The sequence below is a fragment of the Rissa tridactyla genome, chromosome 9, assembly GCF_028500815.1.
Source record: "Rissa tridactyla isolate bRisTri1 chromosome 9, bRisTri1.patW.cur.20221130, whole genome shotgun sequence".
NCBI lineage: Eukaryota > Metazoa > Chordata > Aves > Charadriiformes > Laridae > Rissa > Rissa tridactyla.
Window position 1 is genome coordinate 9611077 of NC_071474.1, and position 27133 is coordinate 9638209.

Sequence of the window (27133 nt, forward strand, 5' to 3'; positions counted from 1 at the left end):
ACACAGTGATCATTTAAAAACATCCGGTATCCTAATTTTAAACTGCCCATCATAGCTGCCAGCACAGCCTGTGGTAAATTGTCCCAGTTGTTATAATATATAAATGTATATATATATACGTATATAAATATATAAACCTGTGCTGTTTGAATTTGCACCCTGTTTCTAATCCGAATAGGTCACGTTCCAGCTTCCAGTCACTGGACCTTGCTGGATCGCTGGGAGATGGAAGAGCCCGCCAGCAAAAGGTATGGTTTGTCTGGAGGGATTTACAAGCTCTGTGTGTGTGTGCAAAACAGGTGTAGGGACACTAAATAGATCTCAGTGTCCCCGGTGGAGCAAAGTAGTGGGTTCAGGTTAGGTATGAAGGGAAATTTGTACTGGCTGTGGAGGCAGCATTAGTGTAGTTTTTCTGGGGAGTCATGCAGCGTCTGTCTATGGAAGCCTTCTCAAATGTCTAGATAAGGACAAGGAACTGCTGGAGAGGGTGCAGCAAAGTGCTACGAAGATGATTAGGGGACTGGAACACCTCTCTTATGAAGAAAGGCTGAGGGATTTGGGTCTTTTTATTCTGGAAAAAAGACGACTAAGGGGGGATCTTATCAACGCTTATAAGTACTTAAAGGGTGGGTGTCAGGAGGATGGGGCCAGGCTCTTTTCAGTGGTGCCCAGCGACAGGACAAGAGGTAACGGGCACAAATTTGACCATAGGACGTTCCACCTAAACATGAGGAGGAACTTCTTTACCCTGAGGTTGTCAGAGCCCGGGCACAGGCTGCCCAGAGAGGTGGTGGAGTCTCCGTCTCTGGAGACATTCAGAACCCCCCTGGACGCGTTCCTGTGTGACCTGCTCTGGGTGACCCTGCTCTGGCAGGGGGTTGGACTAGATGATCTCCAGAGGTGCCTTCTAACCCCGCCATGCTGTGATTCTGTGATCTACCCTGAGTGGCATCGTATAGACCTTGCGCTGGCCAGGGAGATTCACTAGTACAGGGGAAACTCTTGAGTTCTTTCTAGCCTAAATTTCCCATGATTCTTAGTTTCTAGAATTGAAGTGGTCTGGGTGCCTGAAGCCTTCCTCATACACTCTGCGCTCTGGTCCTTTGCTCTCCGTGAAGGCTGTAAGATGTGGTGAAGGAAAATGAGAAAAGCATTTCACCCAATTCCTGTGGCAGTGCAGGGAGGCAACAGGAGAGGGGAGAGAGACCAGGAAAAAGATTTGCAATTTCCCCAATGGGAATTGAATGCTCAATTCCATTACTAGTAGCTTTTGGCCTTTATGGATCTCCCCCATGACAGACTCCTGGCAGAGACTGCGGCAGTGATGGTGGATGAGACAGGACTAAGCGGATCTGCCAGCTTGTGCTTCCCTCCCGCTTCACTAGCTCCTACCCTTCACAGTGAGGAGACAATGGATACTACAGTTTTATTGTCCCTTTTTCTTCTTTTTAATTTCTTTTTTTAATCCTAGTGCTGTCTCAGGGAAAGTTATATTTTAGCAATTCATTTTCTTACAAATATTTCTGCTAAAATCATTACCGGAAGGTCCCTTGGCACTGGTAAATGTTTGCGAAGGCTGAATTGTGCTGATCGGCATTGCGGACAAGCACCCTTCCTGCAGATTAAATCGGAGCCAGTGCTGCTGAACGGAGTAACAAGGGGTAAAGCAGGCATGAGTGATAAAAGGAGGAAGCCTTGAGTTATTTTGCTTTGCTATGATCACTTTAATCAGTGGTTTTCAGGAACAAGTTGTATTTTTCTTCAGTGCACATTACCAGTGTTGTAAATCATCATTCCTCAGGGATCAGAGAGGCTGAGGTTATTTACTTGTTGGAAACAGAGTGAACAGATAGAGACTTACACGTTTCCTTTACAAAAGGAGTCTGAATCAAAAGCCTTCCTCTGTATATTCTCCACCTCTTGAGGCCAAACCTGAAATCCAGATCTGGATTTTACGCTGGCGTCTCGCTATGACCACACTGATCCTAATCTGCCAGATTGGGGAAGAAAATATGGAGCCTAACTGTCATTTAGGCTACTTGTTCTGCTTGTGCACTTCCTTTTAAGTCAATCTTAACAACAGTTCCTCTTACTGAACACAATAGGCCAGTCTCATTATAACATAATTATGTCGTTGAAAGACATGCATCTTGTTGTCTCATTCCGGAGCTTCCAGAAGAAAAACGCTAATACAGTTTGCAGTTTGATTATCATTGTGGTGACAGTCATTTACCCATTTAATTTTGACTTTGCTTTCATTCTTTGGGAACAGAGCAACTGCTAGAGCCCCTCTCCCTCTTTCAAAGATGCCATCCTGCAGCTAGGAAGTGTTTAGCAAGGCGCTGGGGCAACAGAACGGACACATAAAAGGCACGTAATGAAATATAATGAATTGTTGGCAAAAAGATCAACCAATTAATGCTTTCAGCTGTTGCGGTGCAAAAAAAAAGACACATTCCCTCCCCCAAAGGTAGATCAAGAACCGTTATGAATTCCTAAAGCCTCTTTAGAGAATTTAAATGCATCATTCAGCTCTAAGCTGTGGACTCACGTAGCATTCCAGCGATAATATTTTCCCAAGGATGAACTGTTCCCGAACAGAATGGCCACTGAAGTGCATTTCATATGTGAGGGATTTCAAGTTAGCAGGAGCTTATAGCTGTATAAGTAAGGTATGTATCATCTGTCGGAAAGCTAAGCGCTTCCCCAAGAAGTTTGAAAAAAATCCTGTGAAGACATTTTCAAATTTTGAGTACAAACCCAGTACTTTTTCACTTGTCTTTATTATCTAATTAGAGGCACAGGGTGAAGAGGGAATAAGAACTCTAAGGAAGCAGGCTTTATTTTTTTATTTTTCTCAAAGGAGAAATATTGCTGTATTTTGTTTCATTAGTTTAAAAAACCACGGTGCTTTTCACTGAAATGGTCTTTTGAGCAAAAACTTGTTTCAGCGAGCTCCGTGCACATGCTCAGTGTTTTGGGAAAGAATGGAGGCATGGTTTTCAAAAGAAATGAGTGATCTTGGATGCCTTTACCTCGTGATACTCAACTAGAGTTCCTTCAAATGGACTGTTTTCATTGTCCCCAAAAGGCCTCCTTCAAATCAAATCAGAGTCTTTTAAGGTTTTTCAAATGAACATAAGATATTTCCCTAGAAAATGCACACGTCATTCATGTGAGGAAAAAACTAAATTTTCCATTGCCCCATAAAATTGCGCTGGGCTGATACTGCAAGGGCCATTTGACTTGGACAGTTTCAGTGTCCACCTGAGACTGTGAAATCAACTTCCCTGGCTCAAATTCATTCCTCATGTGGCTTCCTTGAATGTCTTGACTTCAGTGGATTTACACCAGGGAAAAAACATTTCCTATTTAAATCAAGAGGCGGGAACTTTAGTTACCTGCAGCCACTCAGGGGATTTAGAAACGAGCAGAAGGTGAGTTTTCCTGGAGGACCCTCTCTCTGTCCCCCTGGCATTGCATCAGGGGTACATTCGTGGAACACGTCCTTAGCCATTGGGCTTCACTGCTTCAGAGCAAGGGTTTGCTGACCCACGGTGGATCTCAGCATCTCCAGGCCAAGGCAGAGCCTCATGGGCTCCCAAGAAAAGCCTTTATGCTGGAGCAGCATGGCCACCCCAGCACTGAAATGCAGCAACGCAGCCATTATATTTCTCAGCCTACTCGAACATTAAGTTCTGAGTAAACGGTGAGCTGAGCCCTGCGGGTGCTGCAACCCCTTGGGCAGAGCCAAGGGTCTGGAATGAGGGAAAAACTGAACGGGGCTGAAATTGTGGACACATCTGCAACTGCTGTGCCTGCAGCCTGCCCTGCTACAGCTCTGTGCCAGTGACAAATGGCTCAGGTGAATGAGATGGCCCAGCACAGGCCAGGCAGGGGCAGGAACCTGGAAATTGCCTCCCACTGGCAGCACGTTCCTGAGGGAGGAAGGGGGTTTTGAACTAAATCTGCTGGAGGCTCAGGGGCCTTCTGGGAAGGATGCTGAAGAGGGCAGGGAGCTGCAGGATATTCCCTTTTTCAGGAGCAAATGCCTTTTATGCAATCATTTTAGACCCCCTCTTGGCTTCAGTGCCCTCCCCGTGACAGCGAGGCTGATTATTTGTGCTAATGTCCTCCTCTCTGGTGAACAATATTGCTGCTATATTTAATATGAGAGAGGCTTATTACAGTATTATCTAGAACGAGCCGTAACCATTATAAGTTGCTCTGTATCTCAAAGCTAGTTTTAATTAAAACTGCCAATAACTTTTGAGGTCTTTGACTTCTGGAGTTGAAGCAAAGGAACAAGATGCTCAGGTGGTTTCATTTGATTGTACATCTAATTATGAGAAGGGTGGAAGCGGGTTCACTGGCGGCTGAGCCCTGCAGTTTCTGTGCTAACTGCGAGAATCCATCAGAGCCCGGCTGGGCTGGCCTTCCCAGCGTGCGTGTGTATTTGGGAGCAGGTTATCATTTCCACAGGCCCATGGAAGGCGACGTTATCCTCCCTCACTCCACTCAACTTGGTTTTATTATGAGCCAAACCTGTGGGACTTTGTCTTGCCTGGGATGCCGTTTGATCAAACGCCCCGCTAGCCGGAAATAGACAACTGGGTCCTCAGCTATTGCTTGGTCTGGAGTAAATGCAGAGAGTTTTCCCGCTCCCTCCCGAGCTTCAGCAAACCCGGGTGTCACATCTGCTGCTCTACCAACACGTGTGACGGAATACGAGGTCACCTCTCCCTTTACCTGCAGGAAGCAGAAAAGAGCCTCACAAGCACGATATTAAAAGACTGAAATGAACATGCAATTAGAGATCAGAGAAGCTTTCTTGCAGGAAAGTGCTAATTAGGCCAATCAGAGATTTGTGTGTCTCTCTTTCCCTGTGCACATCAGAGTTCAAGCTTTTGGTAGTCACAGTAAACTTGGAAAATCCGTTTATATCCAACACCCGATGGCTGGTATAAGCTACGTAATCAATCTTTACTCAGACCTTTGCCTATGACCTGCGCGCGATCAATACACGAACGCAGTGAAGGTGAGCTCGGGGCCATAGCTGACACTGAAGGCAGTTTGCAGTCGGATACTCTCGTTGGTTTGATGCGATTCCCCCTTTTACCACATCCCTCCTCCGCCCTCCTGCCCTGTGAGGCTCTGGGCATGTTTCAGAAGTTACAGGTAACGCATGGGGCAGATTTCCAGCAGGGAGAGGGGAAAGGGACGGGGATTTCATGCACATTAATGCAGGTTTGTGAGGAGGGGACCACTTCAACCGCAGAATGAAAGGGACGTAATTAAAAATTAAATTACCTTTCCTCCACTTCGTCTGCCTATGCTTTGTCTGCTGAATATCACCAGGTATGTGGCAAGTTTTCTTCCCTGATGTCAGTCGATGGGCAATTTCCCCACCTCAGATACTGATGGGTTTCCACTATTCACTATCACCTCCCGTGTGCCTCTACACTTAGTACTGTAATCGCTACCTCCAGCAAAAAAATCAGCCCAGATTTGCCCTCCCAGGAAATGTACACTCAGATTTACAGCCCGTCCCTTTCTTTGGGGTGTAGAGACAATCCTACACCATCACATGGCTTGAGTAATCTGGAATCCCACCAGGTCACCCATCCCATTGCCGCAGTGATATGATTAGAGGCCTTTGTAAGCAACTGTATGTACTTTGGCTTTATTTTGGTATCTACTCAGTTCACACTGAATCAGAATTAGCACCGTAATATGAGGAAAAAGACAGCATATTTGTTTGGGAAAATAAAGGCAGGCAACAATGGTATGTGTGAGTGATACTCCTTCCTAACTGTGCCATGAAACCATTTTTTCTCAGCCTGAAACTTCAGTCTCGATTTCCTTAATAGCCAGTTCTTTCATTTTGTTCTCCTTGTTCGGCCTTAAAAGTTATTTACAAGGTACTTCTAAAAGCGGGTGATTTAGGCTGCTCTAATGCTTGGTTTGTTTTTGTCTCATCAAATTGCCTGCTGACCTGTAAGCAGCGGCCAAATCAGACTGAAATTAAAAAGGTGGTGGAATATGCCCCAGTCTCTCCTCAATCAATACCAGCCTAAATTACTGCAAACCTGGAGCCATGGTGCATGTAATACATCATTTTGTAACCCCATAAATTGCTTTTAGCCAGTCTCTTCTGATTTCTTTTTAATGGCCTTTCAGCTAAGATCAAGTGTAGCATCGGTTTCGCATCAGCTGCGTACCCTACCCGGGGACCGTCTTGCACTGGCGCTGGGATGAGCTCAGCCAAATTGTTGTAACTCCTCGATGTTGGTCGTTTGGAAGCACATTCAGAGAGGGAGAACTTGCCTGACACGGACTGTGAAGTCCTGCCCAAGGCTGGGTTCTTACCTATCTCATCCTTGTTTTGAGGAAGGAAGGAAGAGAGGTGGAGAGAAGATATTAGAATATGGGATATAACCCCTGAGTTACACAGCTCCAAAGAATTAGCCCTTCCTATGGTTTCTTTCGGCCAAATGGAGCAGTTTTAATCTCCAGTGAGGACTTCCAAAAGCCGTGGTCCTGCAGACCTCTTGCCGCGGCCTCCAGAGATCACAGCTGGGGAGGTGGTGCCCTGGGCAGTGCGTCTCCTCCTCCTGGATCATCCCTTTGCTTTCTTGGAGCCATGTGAGACTCGAAGAGCAGGTGTTGAGCCTGCCCTCCTCCTGAGACGGCCCTGCGGCTTGTGCTGAGATGGAAGATCCTCACCATCTGCTAGCGTTGCTGGCCTGGCCACGCCACTCTCTTCCCAGCAGGTACATGCCTCTTTCACAAAACCTGCTGCAAGAGAAGCCCCAACCTGCCTTTAGACCAGCTGCCCCTGCAGCTGAACTGGAAATACGATGGGCACTGAGAGACCAACTTGATCCCCTCCAGTGATCCTTTCTAGAGGCTGGGCCCGCAGAGGTATTTGAAAATAACTTTAGAGAGAGATAAGTGCAACACAACCAGAAGCAGGACCGACACTGCATCCCTTCAAACAGGACTCTCTCTTATTGATGGCTTTCCTCAACCCCGTTTTCCGTGTCTGTTTGCACAACGCTCCCGGTTTCAGGAGATGCTTTCTCATTTCCCTCGAGATGTGCAGCAGAGAGACACCTCCTCCGGCTGCAGCCCCTTCACCCGCACCTTTCCAAGACTTCCCTGTAGGATACCAACTCTTCTGTAAAATAAAATATATTCTTCCCTGGGTTTAATTTCAAGGGAGGTGTTGGGAGAATAAGAAATAACATACTCTTTGCTTTATTATGCAAGTCCCGCTATCCCAGACCTTCCTGGACAAGTCAGCTGGAGCCTGGCTACTCTGCTTGCTCTCAATATAAGTTGAAAATTAAAATTTTTCCTCTCATTTCAGTGACATTTATCTCAGTTTTAACCAGAGAGGTGGGTGCAAGGGAACAAACAAACATTTTGTTGTGAGTTTTCTTTCTTGGTTATACACCTAGAGCCAGTCACGGAGCTGGATGGGGTTTCTCATCCATCTTCCCCAGGGAGGTGTATTTCTGCCACCTAACAGCAAGCTGCAGATGGGAGCTCCAAGGACGTCACTCGCCATCCCCAGACCTCTTCTGCAATCACAGCATGGCTTCAGCCTGTTGTTAAAATTGTCCTCCTGGTCCTATTGTTCTCTTTCTCCCTTCCTGCCCCCTTGGGGCCCTTCCCCAGGCCATGCAAACACGGGGGACCTGGAAGCAGAGCTGCTCAGAGCGATCTCGTAGGGCTCCTTGGCTGCTGTCAGCCAGGCAGCAAAGTCCAGCCCCTCTGTGGGAGTGGGAACAAGGGCTTTGGGATACAAGAGCTAAATCCAGGAGCAAATGTTTCTGGAGGGACACTTTGGAGGTGCCAACCACCTCCCCCTTGTTTCCTGAGAGCCAGTAAATGTGGCCGTTCCACTGTTGTTGTAAATGCCACAAGAAAACCCAGCTGTGCTCAACAGCAGAAAAAAAATGCAGTTGATTGTGGCAGATAAGGGGACAAAGGGCCCACTGAGGATGGAGCTCCAAGGGTCGCACCCACCCGTGCACACTCCCTGTGACACCTACGTGCCTCCACTTGCTTCTGGCTCCTTTCTTCAGCAAATACAACATAAGGAAATCGAAAGATTTTATAGATCCACACCGAAAAGAAATATTTTTACAAGAAAGTAATAAGAACTTCAGAAAGAAGAGGTTCCACTTTCACGAAGAAAAGATCATTCGCCTGTGGGTTCTTGCTGAACCGCCAACTGCGCTTGGCTTCTCTTGGCTTTTCTCTTCCACTTTTCCCCAGAAATTGTCTTAGCTATTAGGAGATCTTGGAAGAACTGCGGAAATAGCTGTAATTAAAGTACAGCCTTGGTCTGTGTTGGTGCAACGTGCAAATGAAGTGATTCCCTGGTCTGGGAGACACATAATGAACTGAACTACCCGTAAGATGCTTAAAATCTGTTGATTTAATCTGTGCAGCTTGTAGCATCCTGAAATGAGAATGTAGGTTGTGCTGCAAAGAGCTCAAAACACTTTCAGATGTTCAGTGGTCAGAGAACAGATTTTCCTATCAGAATTATCAAACACCCCCTCCTTCCACCAAAACGCGACCTTTTTAAAAACATCTTAGTAGGAAAACAATGCCTGGTATTGGAGGGCAGAAATGCAAATATCCTATTTCAAGTTGTCATTTTAAATATGCAGGTTTCCATTTTGGCTTGTTTCCAGTTTTCCCGAGGGAAATGCCAGCATTTTCCCACTGGAACTGCTGGCTTCCTTTCAAATGATTTTTAGTTTGGAAGAAAATTAATTTTTCCCTCGGGACAATTACAGGGTCAATCTCAAAGGAAACAAAACACTTCGGATACTCTGGGAGAAAATGCCGCGTTTTCCCCTGTGTGCCAACGTCCTCCTTGCTGCATAGGGCACTCGTATCCTTTTACATAAAAGAGAGAAGCGAAGGGCAGCGGGTGTGTTGGGGGAAGACACGTGCGAGCAGTGGCAGAGCAACCCAGGAGCAACAGGCCTTTATTTTTCTAGGTCCTTAAAATGGGATGCTAGCCCAGGGCAACCCAAAAGCAAGGTGGGATTTCCCGGCTCTGGCTACGAAGGGAGAGAGCAGCGCGACTGCTTTGAGACTTCTTTGAGGTTTGCTGTACTTCTGCTGCCTTTCATCAGGAGTCGGCAGAAGTTTCGAGGTGACACGGAGAGGCCATTCCCGGGGCCTTTTCCCTCTTGATGGGCTTCAAGTGGATTAACGGCTGCCCAGAAGTCACCGCGCTTCACAAGCGATGCAGCCCGGCGTGTGCGATGGGGATGTTGCTGGCAGCTTCGGACGAGGGTACCACTTACCACTGCTCCTCTCAACAGGGAGCCTCAAAGCTCCTCAGATCTTCTGTAACCGAATAAAATGCACATCCAGCTGCAAACTTAATTCCTTTTCATTTCCTTCCAAACAACGTGAGCAGCGTGCTATAGGTGGGTAAACCCTGACGCCTTGTACATATCTTTATTTGAGACTGCAGTGTTTAAAACTTTCAGTTAATAATAATAATAATAATAATAATAATAATAATAATAATAATAATAATAAAAGCCCTCTTAATTAGTAGAGCTTGTAATAGTGACACTGGCGTGTGGAGCAAAATTTGACAAGAGAAATTACTTCTGCAGAAACAGAATAATGAACTTGTGTGCAGATCACAATACTGATAGGCATAATGTACTGCAACTGGTTTCAATTTGCAGGTTTGACCTTTCACCAAAAATGAATTTTAATAGGCAATTGACTTAAATAATTGGTATGTGTTCAAATCAATACTGGAACGTGATGGCTAAGTGGTTAAAATAATTGAGGTGTATGAAAAGGTTTTGTAAAGATTTTCAGATTCAGATCAGAAGGACAATGTTTGTGGAGATCGGAGCTCAGCTCTATGGCCGTGTTATCACTAGAGCACCGTGCACAGCCATCACTTCAGCAAAACTACTTTTCTTTACCTCCTGGAGCCCTCCCGGCAGGATGACTGCTTCTCCCAGCCCCACAGAAACAGGCTGCAGTGCTCACTCCTTCTGCTCCTGCGCCGGGGTTATGGAGATGAGGAGGATGCCGTGCTCTTGGGATTGCTGTGGGAGGGAGAATTCGGGTGCAATCCACCCTGGTGTATGCCAGAGGTGCCTCGGGGATGCTGTAGCGGGCACGCTGCTCTCGGCCCCTGCGGCTGCCCCGGGCTGGACACGGCACAGGGGTTTCGGGGCTCTGGTCCTGCAAGTAACACCTGTGTGATCTCAGTGAGCTCCTGTTCTGCACGTGCAGACCAAAACCATGTTTTGCAGAGCATCGTTTCTGCAGTGGTCCACAGGAAGGTTCCTCTAGATTGTCAAGCGTGGCTGTTGCTCTGGCTTTCGTTTGTAAAGCGTGGATAAGAGTAGGGGACGCCTCATGGCACCCCAGCAGCAAGCGCTGGCAGGTGTGTAGTGCTGGTGACTACTGAGGACCTGTTCTCTCTCCCAAAACTAATGCAAACAAATTTAACCCTGCACATTAAAAACAGGCGCTGAAAAGCGAAGGGCAAGACAGCACACCGTGGTTCGAGATCCCATTCCGACAGGTCGTGGCTGCTACCAGCCCCGCTGGCCACCGCGGCCGGGCTGGGGACACCGAGCTGGGCTCTTTCTGCTCCCCCACCCCGGCTGCAGCGGGGGATCTCTCTGCTCGGGACAGTTTTGCTGGTGATTTATGAGGCCAAGTAGACTCCAGGTTGTTCTTCCATCGCTGGTGGAGCAGCAGCTCTGGTTTGTCTGGTTTGAGGCAGGAATGTGTCAGGGACACACTAGGGCTGAAGCTTGGAGCGAGACCCGGATGCTTTTATTACATCTGTACGCATGTGATATTTTTTTTAGGAGAAGATGCGAGCTTTGCTGCTGACTCTACCCCTAACATCTTCATATTTCTACCACTTGTTTCTTTGTCCAGAAAGAAAAAAAGGCCCAAACCAAACCACCAAAACTAATTCCATTTGGACTCTGTCAGCCTTTTCCGCTAGGTTAGCCTCTCCTCTCTCTCCCATGAAGAAACACAAATGATTTGTGGTGAAAGTCACGGGTTTCCTCCCTGGACAATGCAGGAGGCTGGGGTAAGAGCTTTCAGGTGGAGAAGATGAGCTTTTTTTTTTTGGTGCATCGAATGCAAACCACCTGAAAATCATTAGGGGCCATGAGTTGATAAAAGGCTCAGCCCCACGTCAGGGGGATGGTGGTGAGTGAGGAGCTCAGGTTGGAGACTTGCAGGGTGAAGAGCCTTTGCAGAGGAAGGAGATGGCTGTGGGAAGAGGAACTGCTTGAGAGCCTAGATGGAGGTTAGGTGGGTGACTTCTCTGGTTTCACTTGTGCTTGAAACAGCTGCTTTACTTTGGGGCTCAGTCTCTTGTTGTGGGGTGCTGAGGAGCAGGAGAGGGGTTGTGCTTGGGCAAGCCAAGTGAGAAAGCAAACCTATTTGAATAGAGTGAAGTTCTCCGGTCTTTCAAGGAGTACGTTTGGGGAGAGGGGGCTGTGCCAGTGCAGGCTCTTGCAGTTTGAGCAGCTTTCAGTAGAGCTGCTCTGGTTGGTGCCAGGGAAGTCAAATGTTGATGTGAGTTTGTAACAAGCACCCGGGAGAGATTTGTGGGTATGAAGCACAGTGCTGGCTCTGTTGGTAGGTGCAAATGTGGTCTGTGTCCTGGCACACAGTCTCTCCTGATGTGCATTTATATCGGGAAGAGGGGACCGAGCTGCAGAGCTGGTTAATGTGCTTGATTGAGGCAGGGGCCGTCATCTGGAAGGGGAAGGGCTGTGGACTCTGGCTGTTGCGTTTATAACAAATTCTGTCTTTTTTTTTTGCCTGTCTGCTTCTCTTTGCTGACTGCAGAGAGATTGCTTTTGTGGAACGCCTGGATGCATATTTCAGCTGATCAGGAAAATGTATTAAAAATGGTAAACCCCCAAATTTAGAGGCTTTTGCTGTTGGCTAAGATGATGTGGTAAAGCCACCGAGTACCCTGGGGGGAAGTTGGCGGAGCTGCCTCGTGATGTTTTGTGCTTGGCAGGGGGTGGCCCAGGGGAGGACCGTGGTGATGCTGGGGACCGCAGGCTCTGCCCTGTGCGATGCTGAGGAGCATGAGGGCGGCAGGAGAAACCCCTCATCTCCTGGGAGGAGCTGAGCGTGCCACGGTGGGTGCTGCCTGCCAGGAGGTGTCTCGGTCCCAGCAGAGCAGCCTTGTTCAAGCAGAGTTCTGCTGCCTCTTCTGAAGCTAAATTTAAGAGATTGCTTGCAAAGAGTGGCCCCTATTTTTAGCCCCGATCGGCTCCTCAGTCCGCTTTGCTGTGCAGCTGTGTGTGCAGCTGCAGTGGGGTGATGGGGGGAGCAGCATGGGATGAGGGGCAGGGTCATCCCTGGGGCTGTGCCCAGTTCATGAGGGGGCTCTGAGCTCTCCTGGGATTTTGAAGTCAGGGGAAAGGTAAGAAATTTCATCTTTGGGGCTGGTTTGACCCTGGGAGTGGGTAGTGGCTCTGTCCCCAGGGGACTTCTGCTGTCACCTGTGCACCGTTGCTTGGACTGGTACCAGTGTCTCCACTCACCCCAGGCTGGACAAGGCTCACTCCCACCTGGGAAACCAGTGTTTTAAGTGCAGGCTGACTCTACGATGGTGTAACCCAGCTCCAGGGGTGTAAATCCAGAACACAGAGCCTCTGGCTCAGCTGGGTGTGCAGTCAGCTGGGTCTGAACGTGATGTCTCTCCTCTTTCATCTGCTCTCGGTCTCAGAGTTGGACTCTCATAAGTAGGCTGAACAACGACATCAACATCGTTGCCTGTATTTTAGCAAATACTTTATGCTTTTAAGATTTTTTGTTTTGTTTCCTATTGAAAAAGGCCAGCAGGAGCTGAAGGACTTTGGGGAGAGAGACGTGTTTTGCACGAGCTTTTTTTTTTTAAAGTTGTAAATTCTGCAGAATAGAAAGCATTTTTAGATACATTTGCCCTCAAAATGGAACAGCTGCCAGCTCAAATATTTTTGCAGTGCTTCTGTAAATAAGGTTCACAGGTATGACTGATACAGCAATCTATCATCGTGCCAAGTGGCCGCTCCACTCCGTGACTGCAATTTGATCGCGATGCAGAGTAACTTCTTTATGTAGGGGAAATAATCACGGCTTGTTTTCCCAGGATATCCCTTCTCTAGAAAGATAAAGAAGCTAAATCCTTCCATCGAACTGTGTTTCCGCTTAATTAATGCGTGCCGCAGACCCTTTGGTAGGGTCTCATTTCCCAGGCGTGACGAAGATGAACGCGGCGGTGGATGGCAGATGGGTCTGACGGTGACAGAAAGGCATAGGGAGAAAAAATTTACCCTTTTCTCTTTGAGTAACTGGACATCCTCAGCAGTGCATCCGTCATAATGCTGCTGAGATAATCTATCTTCTCCAGCCTGAAATCTGATAGGATTTGAGACTGACAGTGTGGAAAATGGAAACTGTCTTGGTGTTGAGCAGGCTGGCAGGGGAACCTCTTCCTGGGGCGGGGATTGACAGTGCGGTAAACCCAATTACTGCGGCCCCTGGCCTCGGCTTGCCAGGGCTGGGCTTATTCAGACAACGCTGATGGCCACGGCTCCGCTTGTGCTCAGGCGAGCGGTTGCCATATGTTGAGAGTTGCGGCTTTCAGGGCTTTTGCGGTCTTGAACTGCTGTATGGAAGTCACTCTGATAAAATGCTTTTTGCAGCTCTGCGTTACGTTCTCGAACTAGTCTCCAGTGCTAAAGTGATGACTGGAGGAACAGTGGCTTCTGGAAGCATCATTTTGCTCCTCTATCTTCTGGAAAGTTCATTGCTGCCTTGACAAAATTCAGCTTTTATTAAAAATGATTAATGTCTATGAATTTAATCAAGGCGTGTTCACACAGCAGCAGCTTTACTATAATAGTTTGATTTTAAACAGCTTGTGTCCTGATGCGTGAGGTGTGTTATATTATTTGACAGCGGTGACATTTATATTTGTAATTACTAAATGGTGACAACCCGACGGAAAGCCTGCCCCACTCGAGGGAACGAAATGGATGGAAATGCACGGCACCGCAAAGCACAAAGTGCCACAATACATCAGCGCATCCCGAGATTAAAAAAAAGCTGGGGATGACATTCTCCTACCAACAAAAGCACATACATGTTCTCAAATAAATGGCTGAGTTTTAATTACTGCTTTTGTATTCATGAAATATTCGCTTCCCGCTTATTGCCTGACACGGTTACCTCTTCATTTCATAACACGGGAGCGTCTTGAAAGCAGAAGATGTTGTGCGCGGGAGTCATGAGTCTCTCGGGGTTTGATTACAGAACGCTGAAAAATTGGGCAAGTCAAGCTGGAATAGAGAGCCCAAATCTGATATAAATCTTGACAAATTGGTCGGGGGGGGTGTGGGGTGTGGGGGGGGTGCGGGAGTGGGGGAATATGTTTGGAGCTGCTGTTTTTAAAGCGCCGAGATGTAGGATAAACTTATCAGCTGGTACAAGCTATTCTGAAAGTGGCTTTAGACTATTAACAGTTTGCAGATATGATCCCTCCCCCTGCAAGAGGAAACTCAGTATTTATCAAAGAGAAAGTAGGGTAGTAGGGAAAGGAGATACCCTCAGGCCTGCTGGTAATTAATGGTACTTATCTTCTGGTTCAGGAAGAGCTGTTGGATGAGATTGCTACCTGGATTGTGCAGATGTAGCAACAACATGGGGATCTAAATGAAACTTATAACTTAGATGATTTGTGTCACCTTCTGGGATGCCTGGTGACACTGGGCTATGTTTGCCCTTGACACCCATCTCCTCTTCTCATCTGCATGGTCCGTTAGAGCATTTCCACTCCAGTTTGGGTCTCCATCCTGGCCATGCAGCAACCCACAGGAGAAAAATAGACCTTGTTGGACCTGCATGACATGCAGAAACCTTGTCAGAACTGCTCCTCTGGAAGATCTACCACTTTTTTTTCCTCCCCAGCTGGCCCTCCAACAACCTCTGAGCTGGTGCCCAGCTGGGGGTTGAGCATCTGGCTTTGGTGCAAGGAGCATGGACAGGACCTGGGGACTAGATACACCCAGCAGCATGTGGGAGGGACTTCTCCATATTAGCTCGATTATTAAGGCAAGGCACCAAGTTCTAGAGCTAACCCAGGTCAATGCAGGGTCTGATAAAGTGGTCTTCAGAGCAGGTGGGAGTCAGTGGTGGGGAACTGGGGCATGGGCAGTCCTGCCTGGTGGCTGGAGAAAGACTGTGTATCAGACTACAGATGGAAAACATCTGGGATGCCAGGGCCAGCACAGACAACACAGAGCACTGATGAGGAGGGAAGACCAGGGTCATCAGGAAAAGCTAGGTCAGAATTGTCCCCTACTGGAGGAAGGGGTTTGCCTTCAGGGTCTCCCAGGCTGCTCCCCAGCAGCTTGTGCTATCTGGGGGCTTTCCAGGAGCTCTTCCATGTTAACTAAGAGCTGAGAAGGACGTTGCCCTGACTGGCAGGTGGCTGGAGAGACAGGCTGTTCAAGAAGGATGCAGCAAGAGGTTTGCCCACCCCACCGTATTTCAAAAAGCTTGCGCCGACAGGGGGGCCTGGCTCTGGCAGAGCTGCTGGTCCCAGAGGAGATCACTGCGGTGGGTGCTGCAGCTCGGCTGGGGGCATCTTGTTAATTTACAGAAGGCACTGAGTGTTGTGCTCCGGAGCTGCCTCCACCTCTGTCAGCCTCCCAGCCTCTGCTGTCTGCACGGTCCTACACCCACACCGCTGCCCTCAGCAGTTGGTGCAGGTGTTGCTGCTGCTCAGGACTCAGAGACATCCATCCTTCGTGGATGTGTGATTCTGCCAGGAAGAAGAGTGTGTGAATGCAGACTAAAGCTAGCTCGGTGCACGAGGGAGCTGGGTTTGCCTGGCTGTGGTGGTGTACACCCCTCTTCACAGTGTCGAAGTGGGTATTAGCAGAGTCTCGGCTTTTTGCAAAGCTCCAGTTGCTGAACAGGTCTTGCTGTAAATAACAATCTTGTGACTTCCTCAAGCTCATGTTGCACCTGGATTTTTTGCTGGTAGTCATAATAGGTGTTTTCTCTTTCCTTGCGTATTGGATTTATCCTTTGCAGGTGCTAATTTATACTGATTGCAGCTCATCAGTCTTGCATCATGTCTGCCACAGGGTTTCTTATGCTTTCTAATTTTCTGAAGGAAATGTGTATTGACAGCTCTCAATGAATTCCACAATCCAGGAGGTGCAGGCAGTGCTGAATCCTTGCAGAATGGTGAGTCCCAGATAGTCCCTGACAGTGCCTAATGGTTTTATTCTCAAGTAAATATTTCATTATATTAATCCAACAATGGCAGAAATAGTGCAAGACTGATGATAGCCCTCTTAGTCAAAATAAAAACACTATCAAAAATAAGTGACCTATCTGTCATCTTGCCATGGGTTCTTTGGTAGATAGCAAAAACTGTCTTTTGGATAAGACTGTAAGTCCTCTTTCCCAAGTGGTTTTCTAGTTTTTTAATCAAGCTTTGCTTTCAGGAATGATCTATAAACTCTATCACTATTTATGTAAAAAGAAGTTCATAATTCAAAACGAAGAAATGAAATATTTAGGTAAGATTAATCCTGAAAGCATCACTGCTTTAGCTGTATAATCATTCATCTTATGACACCGACATATTTGTTTGGCTACTAACTTTTCCTTTGAAAAAAATCTAGTTCCATTGCAGCCTAAAATATTGAAGGGGGGAGAAAGGGAACAAGTGTTTGGATAGGAACAGTATGGGAATAGAAGCTGATAGCACTTAAACAAAAGATAAAATGCCGTATGTCTGGCACAGCAACAAAAATAATTAAAACCGCTGTGTGTTGAAGGTGGTCCCTGGCCATACGTACCTATGTAGTGCAGCTCTACAGGTTGCCGTGTGAGATGTCCCTGTAGAGGCAGCAGGGTAGTGTTGCCTTTCTCAGTCTGGGGGAGATGCTCTGGTGGTCCTTTTCATCCTGGGAGGGGTTAAAACTTATGAGGTAAGAACTACCTAAAGGGCATCTTTGCAGCAGAGACAGCACCGATCTCTCCAGGGTACCCTTTGGTGCCTGGTGGCTCCCTCCATCCTGTGCCACTGGGGCCACCAAAGAGGTCCCAGGGACCCCATCCCGGGGGCGGTCGCTGCCTCCAGCGGGCATCGGCGTGTGCCTCCCTCTGCCTGTGATGCTGCTGGGTACCACAGTGGATCACACGTGGCTGCCTTTATTAGACGAAATTGAATCTCAAATGTCCTGAGGCCCAGGGATATTTTGCTTACTTGTCTACAGTGTTTCCAGACTTAAAGCCTGGTTGCTGTTGTGGCAACCTTGAACTCTTGCGGTTTCTCATCTTCCAGCTAAAATGATTCAGGCTGGCAGGAGGCTGGTGAGGCACCGAGCTGCTTAACGAATGCATAGCTTGTATGAATAAGGGAAATTAAATAATTCCTCAAAAACGTGCAACATGTCAGTTTTGCCACAGTTTAGTTGGCTGTTCATTTTCTTGTTGGCTTTTTGTAGTAGAAATTTTCTTAAAACACATTGTGGAAATTCATACTCTGACCAGTTTGGGGTTACTGGTGGAGCGCAGGCTGAGCTTGAGGTTTGAGTGGGGTGAGTGACTGGCAGGGACCAGTGCTCCAAGTGCAAGGTCCTGTGCACCCTGCTGTGAAATAGACGTGGAGCAGAAAGTTTTCACTGAGCAACTTGATGCGTGAAATCAAAATCCGCCCAGGTCTCAGGCAGGTGGAGCCACACAGATCTTCCAGAACATGTTGAATTCCCATCAACTCAAAACAGGGCTTCAAAGGAGTACAGGGGCACGGGGCTAACAGGGATCAGCTGGCATGCTGAGCTCAGGTAAATGCAATAAATCTTTAGTCCAGAAGATATAGAAAATGTCACATATCCCTACACGTCTGGGGACTAACATACAGCAGGTCTTGCAGGTCACGCAAGCTCCAGCACTAGCTGTTCTGTCTCCTGGGGTCTGATGTGCTGCTGGCAACTGCTTGGTACGCGGCCCTGCCCTTTTACAGGCAATTTGGGAATGGGCTGAGGAAGCTCAGTAAATCCTGAGGATGCCAGCTTCCCTGGCTTAAACACCTCGTGGTGCTTGAGTAGTTACAGGAGGTTCTCTAAATGCAGGTTACCAAAAGGGTGGAATTAATGTATTAGTTCCTGACCATATCTCAAAGCTTGACTCGCCTTTATGCTGTGTTTGCTGCTGCCCCAGAAAACACGTGAGATTCCTAACAAGTTGGATTTGACCATGGCAATGTCATTGTGCTCCAGCCAGGTTTGGTGAGATCTGAGGGCTCCTATTTCCCGCTGCGTTACGCACTGCCATCTCCTCTGGTGTGTGGGAAATTAAAGGTATTTATATCTCCAGGGCCCTATAAGCTTTTAGCCTTTGGGGATAATAATGTCTGAAGCATCTTATGGGCAAAAATTTCCCTTTCCTGTATTGTGCTGCCTGCTCTCTTCTGCTGTGGTGTCACCTCCTTCTCCCCAAAAAATCTGGATGGGAGGTCGGGTGAAGGGGAGCGTTTTGCTGAGCTATGCTGTATTCGGAGCATTTTAAAATACGGAAATCCAGTAAAACAGCAACACAGTTAATGCTGTTGGGATCCCTTTGAGGGCAAGTGGTGGCGATGGAGCTGCTGCATTATGGTCGTGAGCTCGTTTGAGGTGGCCGGGGTGGTGGAGCTGCCCTGTGGGCGCAGGTGAAGGGTGCGGGTTGTGTGCCCAGGGCCTGGGGCATGCTGAGGAGGAAAACCATGATGGTGATGAGGGAGCTGAAGGGAGGTGTCAGCGTGGCTGGGACGGATGCGGTGCAGAGAGGAGTGAGGGGATGGAACAGGGTGTTTGGAAAAAGGAAAGCTGTTCCTCCTGTCCTGTTGAAGAGCAGTGATCGCATGATCCGTGAGTTATTGCTGTGTGTTGGTGACACTGCGCTGAATGGACAAACCCAGCTGAGACTCCTCCCGTCCTCGCTTGGTGTGGTCTTGTGCCCAATTTGAACAGCAAAGCAGTTGTACAGAGCACAAAAGCAAATGAGCTCTCGGGTGCTGTGCTTCTCTCTGATTTATCCTTAGAAAAGAGCAGCCTGATGCCGGTCCCACAGGGGAAGCTGCTGAATCCAGCCGCCTGTATTTACAGCTCGTGGCGCTCTGCGGCAAGCCTGACCTCTGCTCCGCAGCAAAACCCTTTTGTGATGCAGGATGGTACCGGAGTGGAGATAAATTAAAGGCCTGAGGGCTTTATTAGGCTAAGTATGAATGGTAAAATTGCACTGGCGTTCCTGCAGTTGTATAATTTAACATAAGATTCAATTAGTTTTATCCTGCCCCTAAATTTTTAATTTTTCAATATGTTAAAATTGTTTCCCCCGCCTCCACCCCCTGCCACCTTCCTCTTCTGAAACACTCACAGTTGCTTCATGGAAATAATCAGTGATGGGGAGACTGAAAAATATGGACAGCTTTGCAGTTGCTACTGGGGCTTTTTGGTATCCACACAAATTGCTGTGTGGGGTCAGGGAGAAAAGGAAAGCAGCTGGAAGTTTAACTGAGCGTTTTGGCTCAAGGAAGAATCCCAGCCCTGTTCAGGGAACTTGCAAGGAGCTGCTGCTGGGATGTGCTCAGCCAGCAATCCGGGGGAAAGGTGGTCATCAATGAAAACATAAAACGATGTTGATGTAGACATTGCTGTCAAAGCAAGCGCGAATGAAGTCCAGACCTGGCTGTGTCACAGCATCACCCTCTCTAGCTGGTAAGATGCCCTTTAATGAGGGATGCCCATTTCTCCCTCTCCTCCTATGGGAAAGCTTTTCCAGCCTTGCTCTCATCAAAGGCTTAGACGCTTAACTAACTGGTGAGTTTGTGCTGGAAATTATGTGCAAAATTTCCCTTGTGCCAAAACTGCTTTTTGTCTTGCACGTTGTCGGTGGAGACGGGGATCGCTCCAGCTCCCAGTGTAAAAATAGGCAGGGTCTGATGCTAGTAATCTCCCTGATCGATTCAAAGACTGTAATTGTACCCCTGGCCTTTCATTTGCAAACTAAAATGAGCTATTTTAATCTCCTTTTGTGAGATTAACTAAACATCTACAGTTCTTTGTACCTGTTCCGGTCTGAATTAGATCTTTTTTGAATTGGGATGCCTGGGCTTGTCCTGTTTTTCAGATCCCCTACCGCTGCCTGAGCCAATGACACTAATCTCCAGCTTCTCCTAAGCAGACCTTCTGTAATAATTGCAGAAACTCATTAGCCTCTCTTGTGGCCCAGTCATATCATCGGCTTGTTCTATCAACAAATACACAAAGGTTGTCATCTTCCCGGGGGCTATCCGTTACACTCAAATAGAAACTAATTTTTTTTTCTGTGGGTTATATTTTTTTTTTTCCTGTCCCTGTTTCAACGGTTTCGCTGAAATGAATACCTGGCTGTTTCAGGGTCTCTGCAGGCATGTGGGAGACTTGCAGTACTGTGTGTCTGAGACGCACCTCTTGCAACTGAGAGGGATATTGGGCCAAATTTGTCAACTTGTCCAGCAATTCTGACGCCTGGATAGCAAGCCAAAGCAGCTGTGTTAAGGTTAGTGTCTGGCTGCCCTGAATGGTGTAGAGTTTGAAGGATTACCCTGTAGATGCTGGGAAGATGCCTCCATGGTGTGTGTGGGTATTTCTACAGACCCTGCGGGTGTCTGAGGGAAGGTTGGCGTGGGCTTCCCAGCCTTTTCCCTACCTGGTTTAGGATGTGGCTGGTTACCTGACATGGGAATTTGAATGTGTGAAGGTGGATCTGGGTTTTACCCCTGTTAACTACCCTTGACTGCTTGGAGACGGTGCTGTCGTCTTTTTGAGAAGGAAAATCGGAAGGCGTTTCTGTCTCTTGGCCAGGAAGGCTTTAGAGGAGGCTTTGTCATGACCATAGGAGCTGCTTGGGTTTGCGTGGCCCGGTCTGCCCCTCTGCACTTCAAGCTGTCACAGTTTAAAGCTATTTAAATAACAACGATGACAGTTCTCCTGCAAAGTCAAATGAAAAGAAAATATGTTGTACAGTCACTGTTAGTCAACAGTAGGACTGAGTGATGCTTAATGGGTCAGGTTGCCTCAAACACCCAAAACTGACCACTTGTAGCAAGTTACGGTTGTTTTTTTCTTGCACTGGATGAAGTAACACACAGGGCATCGTCTCTAATCATCAGGTCAATTCCTGTGACAGAAAATCTGATCAAACCCTTAATTTAACTTCAATTGATTAGATAGCACTGGCATGTTGAGAAGACACTTATAAAGACCACTTCAACCTCAATAAATCCCAGAGAAAAAGAGACAGTTCTTAATTTTCCAGTTGGCTACGTAGAATTTGTTAAAGCCATATTCTGTGAAAATTGGCTCACCCTAGAGAGCTTCCAGTCAATCACGTTGTGCCGTAACAAAGGGCCTCAGTAAAGCAGCAGATGAGCACCGAAGACATGAATGGCTGAATGTGGTAGGTGGTTTAAAAATTACTTATTAAAAGAATTGTTAGTGCCCTTGCGAGTGAGTGATACAGCTGCTTTAGAGCATTCAGTGCTCTCCAGAAACGAGAGCGTGGTGTCAGCAGCAGGAAATGCTAATTGATTTGGCCAGGACGGGCGTGTTTTGAATGTGAAAATTGTTTTCACTCGGGGTTTATTTAGGGTCTTAACTTATTACTTCTGGTTTTTGTGCATCTTGCCACCCAAAAGTGCAGCAGGGGCTGTGCAAAGTGCCCAGGCCTCATCAATGATGTGAAGACTCACAGATGCCTGAGTCTGCTCAAAACTTCCAAAGTCAAGTCGGGCGAGCTGGAGCTGCTCAGAGCACAAGGCACAGCCATTTTTGTGGGCTCTCATTTACAAATAAAGACCCTTTCCACCGACATCAGTGAACGGTTTAATTCCTTAATGGAGCAATGACCTTACCAGCAATGTGAATGCGTGAATTCCTTGCCATTTTATTTTGTGGATGTCTTACTATACATCTGCTTTATATTACTATTGACTGAGCTGATACCCATATAGAGGGGATTATTGCATAGCGAGGGGATTGTGGAAGGGGAGTGGGGTGCTTTATGTATGGGGACGATGCATCCACCTTCCAGCCGCTGTTGTTGATTCCAGAGGCGTCCAGGGCTGCGGTATTTGTAGAGCAATCCTTCCAATATTTGTTAAAGCTATCTACAGTATTGGGTAGGGCTTCCTTTTCTGTTGAAATAGAGTTACTGAATGTATGCACAGAGATGTTTCCAATAGGATTATTTTATAAAGCACAAAATAAACTGAAGCGCTGCCTGGCTTGAAAAACATACTGGATTTTTCTTGAATTCCTGCTGAATATAGAAATTAAGGCTATTCTTAAATAAAGATTTTTTTTCCTTTGCAAGGCCAAGTCTGATGTCAGTGCCATTTTTTCACTGATTTCAAGGAGCACTGGGTCCTCATTTATAACCACAAACTTTCTACTATGGGAATTGGAAGAAGCAGTTAAAAATCTAAACGGGCTATTTCTGGCTGGAGCCTATGGACCTCAGATACTGTAACTGCTGAAGGGAACACCTTTTATTCAGCTGTAATTGAGCTTTGTTCCTCTTTTAGAACCTGGGGGAAATGGGACTTCAGTAAAGAGGAAAATGCAAAATGTAAAAAACCTTATTTTGAGGGCAAATATTCTCTTATCTTCTCCACATTTGTTACCATTAATGTTGCTCTTGGTGAAAGCAGGTGAATGAAGGCTGTTTTCTGTGAGGAGTGGGGTGGATCCATCAGAGCAAATTAGGAAACTCAAGCTGTGGTCTGCTTTCCAATTTGCTTTTAGTGGCTTCAAAATGAATCAGAGTGGAAAAGTTAAGGTAAACCATATTGCTCTTGATCTAGTGATTTAAAATCAAAGATGAGGAGTGCTGATGAACACCCAAGATATAGGAAACCTAATTCTAAGAAAATCACTGTCTTGATGTGAACTGTGGCATGGTCTCACCTCTGTCTTCCACAGGTGTGTGGGAACAAATGCTGTGAGATGAACTCTGGACAGATGCTGGATTTTCACCCTTCCCCACCTTGAGAAAGGCGTTCTTAAAGGCAAGCTGGGAGCACCGCAGCATTTTGCCTGTACTGCAAGTATTGCAATAATGAAAACTTCAATTCAAATCATTGCATAACTCCAGGACAATCGGACTTTTTTCATTAAGAGCAAGTACATTTCTAGCTCTTGTGGAGAGAAACCTTGAGCTAAGTATAGCCTAAAGCATTTAAACAGCTGGCAGATGAAAATAATGCAATGGTTGGAGCTCTTTTAATAATGACTCTTAGGGCTTAATTCATGACTTTAAAGCTCTTGGGGTTGGAAGTCTGAGGACCCCTGGGGTCCGAGGCACATCAGTAACAGTAATAGCTGCACTATGGATTGATGAGCTTAACTGAGAAATGAATGAAACCAGCTGTGTTCAGTAACGATGGCAGACACGTCATGACTTCGGAGCAGTGCCCTGTCTGCATGTACCTGGGATGTTTTTACCTGGAAAATGTGGAGCTGAACCATTCAGCAGGGTATCCTGACCTGGTGTGTGGAGGCTGCGATTCCTAATTGAGTTGGAGACTTCTACATCTCCAGCGTGCACGTGTCCTTAAGGAAGGTGGGTATCGGCTGGTGTCCAGACCCTTCACAATGCCACTGACTCGTACTGTGGTCCTTCATCTAAATGGAAACATGTGGTCCTGGTTTGTGCTCTTGGACCTCCATGTTAGAGACATCACCTGTGGGTTAGAGACAACTTTTGCATATCAAAGAGCTGTGCTGGAGGTGCAGAAAAGTCAGATCTCTGGATCTTGATGATTAATGGTAGGGGTTGTAGCTGCGATTCCATGAATTTTTGTTCTTTAAAAAGTAGCAAGGCAATATATCCTGGCTGTCAGGATAGTGGTAATTCAGGCAGGGCTGCTATCGCTAGGCTGGAAAGCTGTTCCTTTCCAGCGAACAGCCGGATGAGATTCCTACTCCCTCCCCATCTGAATGGAGGAGGAAAAGCCGGCCCACCCTGTTTAGCAGGCGAGTCAGCTCTCCTGCAGCCTGATAAATACTCCAGGCTTGATAGTCTTGCTTCCTCCACAGAAACACTAGTAGCCATTTGCCAGCTGTTTGCTCTGACCTGCAGTCATCGGTGTCTGTCAACACACTCTTTTTTCAGAGGTGGCAATGCGAGATCTAGCAACAATCCACTAATCTGCAGCGTTGCCCGAAGACCTATCAGGCAAACTGAGCGAGGCAAGAGCCGGAGCTGGAAATTGCCTTATGCTTCCAGTCTCAACTGCAAGAGGTGTTTAAAAAAAAAAAAGACTTTCAAGTCAGATAAAAAACCACTCATAAGCTAGGCTGCCTAGAAACAGCTTAAATGAGAGCATCTATTTGGACTAATGTTGATTTGATTTAAACTAAAATATCAGAGGGAAACAGAGCTGCTGAGTGGGCTTTTATGTGCCTTGTGCACAGGAGCAGGACAACTGCGTGTTCCTCTGGCTAAACTAAATTTCTGATCGGTTTCCCAGGTGAGATTTCTTTGGTGAAGGCTTTGCTGTATGCTGGATAAAGTAATGCTGTGGCTGGGCTGGGGCTCTGTGACCAGCTGGGGGGAGCCTGGGGGCTTTGAAGCAGCGGCAGCCCTGTGAGCTGAGGTCCCTTTGGTTCCTCTGCCTCCTCGACCTCAGCCCGCAGGGGCTGTCGCACCCCAGCTAACAGGATTTCATGGACAGGGATGAGTACCTGTCTCGTGCAGCTCCTCCCTGCTCCATCTGGTGTCTCCTGGCAGACCTGGTGCCACGCAGGAGGGGTGAGCTGGCCACGTGTGTGCAGCAGAGGTGTCGGCTGGTTGGACCTCTGGGAGGTAACATCTGCACTTCCCCCAGTCAAAACTCCTGACTGGGAAAAGGACCCATCCAGGGGAAAGAAGTTTGATCCGTGCCGAGCGTTTAGAGATTTTGGTTTTTTTGCACATCCCGTAAACATCCTGCAGCAAATAGCAGGGGCTATAAAACAAAAAACGTACATGATTTTGTTATCAGCAAAATGCTCCTGCTGTCACTTGAATTCTCCTCAATCAGAAACTTTGCCAAACCAGCATATTTTTTTTTTTATTGTTGCAGCCGACAAAGTTTCTTGGAAACAAAATCACGCTCCAGAATTAATAAACGCTGATCTGAAAGTTCCCTTTCAAGGGGATGATTTGCTGGGCAGGAATTCAAGCTCTCTTGTTTGTCTGAGGCACTTGTTCTCTTCTGAAGCACTGTGCGCATCCCTGTGCTGCTGCGAGGCAGCACCTCTGCCACCGAGGGTGGCTCCCACCAGTGTCTGGGACACGAGCTGGCACCAAGAGACAGATGGCAATACACGGCTTTGTGTCCAGCTCTTTAAAGCAGCTGGTGCCCTCAGGGGCCTTGCTGCTGGGCACAGCTTGCTGTTCCTTCAGCATCTCCTGCAGGAAGGAGGCTCGTGTTCCCACTTTGTCTTCATCAACAGCTTTGATATGATCTAGGAAACTGGCTTTTTCTCCACCTTCTTGCAGTGTTCCTTCTCTTTAGGTGGTGGTGGTTGGGATTGGAAAGTCTCTTTGCGTAGGGACTCACGTGAGCCAGATGGAAGCATAAACTGAATGTACGTTTGTGCAAAGCATGCTGCTGCAATTTATGTAGACTATTATTTTGGTTTTGTTTTTTCCCCGGTTATGCAGTGTGAAAATTACATGTGTTTTGGATTTCCACCTTCTTCCTAAGTTTCCAGCTATATAAATTCCCTTTAAACCTCAATATCCCCTTCCCTTCTTTTCCTCTTTTATTAATCCCAGTGTTGCTTGAAGAGTCTGGAAGAGTGAAGAAACTTAACGCAGGAGAGCGAAGGAAAAATCACCACTGGTTTAAATGAGTTAAAGTTTACAAGGTGGAAATTGGTGGTGATTCCTCAGCTGTTGCAAAGGAGAGCAGAGACCTTGCTGCCCCAGCTAAAGCATGCTGGCGAGATTGTGGGGATGTGAAGCTTGTAGGAGATGTGGAGAAGACTCATCTTCAGGCAGGGTGCAGCACTGTGCAAAGCTGCCACAAGCCAGAGCTGCTGCATGGAGAGAGGCATCTCCTGGTTGCTGCAAAGCTAAGACAAAGGTTTGTGACCACAAGTCCCTGTGGTGAGTGCCTTGGCTGATCTCCTGCGTTTCCCTGCTCTCCCTGTGTTGTCCTTCCCAGATGACTTTGCAGGAAAAGCTCCTTCTTGCTCACTTCCCATTCCCAGTCATGCCTGGGCTGCTCTGTTGGGATCCTGATATGCAAAACAAACTTGTATTGAATGTGAAGAGCTGATTTTCTACTCTATTTAGTGCTGACACTTGAGGACATTGGCTGTCTTATGTTAGACCCTTAACGAACTTAAGTTCAATTACCTCTGTCTTTGAGCCTGCTAGGTGTCTCTGCCTGTAATTACATGCTTTGTGTCTCTAGCACACTTACTTTTGTTACTTGTTTTCTCAGCTTTCTCTGAGACTTTTGCTCTGTGTGTTCCCAGGGACCCTGGGTCAGACCAGCAGCCCCTGTAAACCAGCACAGCTTGCCCTGAGCTCTCTGCTGTGCTGGGTCTTAGACTGGCTGTTCCTCTCATCCCCAGCCTGTGGTCCTAATTAGTGGTACCCTATTGTAATGCCAAATCTATCTGCCTTGGAGGTGGCTTTCTAACCCTTCCTGCTCCCTATCACCTAATAGCTTGCCTGATCTTGCAGCAGATATTCATCCTGGCCAGTGTGGAAAACTCAGTCCAACCCCCTTATTCCTCAGCTGCCAGTTACTATCACTCGGATCACTGCAGAAATCAGCTTACATCAGTAAGGTCCAAAATGAGAAAAACTTGAGGCCAATCAACATAGCTGTCCCCCAAACACCCATCCTGTGTGTTCCCATCTCACAGGTTGATGTCAAGCACCTCAACTAGCTCACAGATGTGAGCCTCCATCCTTCTGACCCATTAACTGCTGCATGAAGAGATGCAGCTGGGCTTTAATGGTGTCTCATCTTCTGAGCCACAAGAGCTTGTTC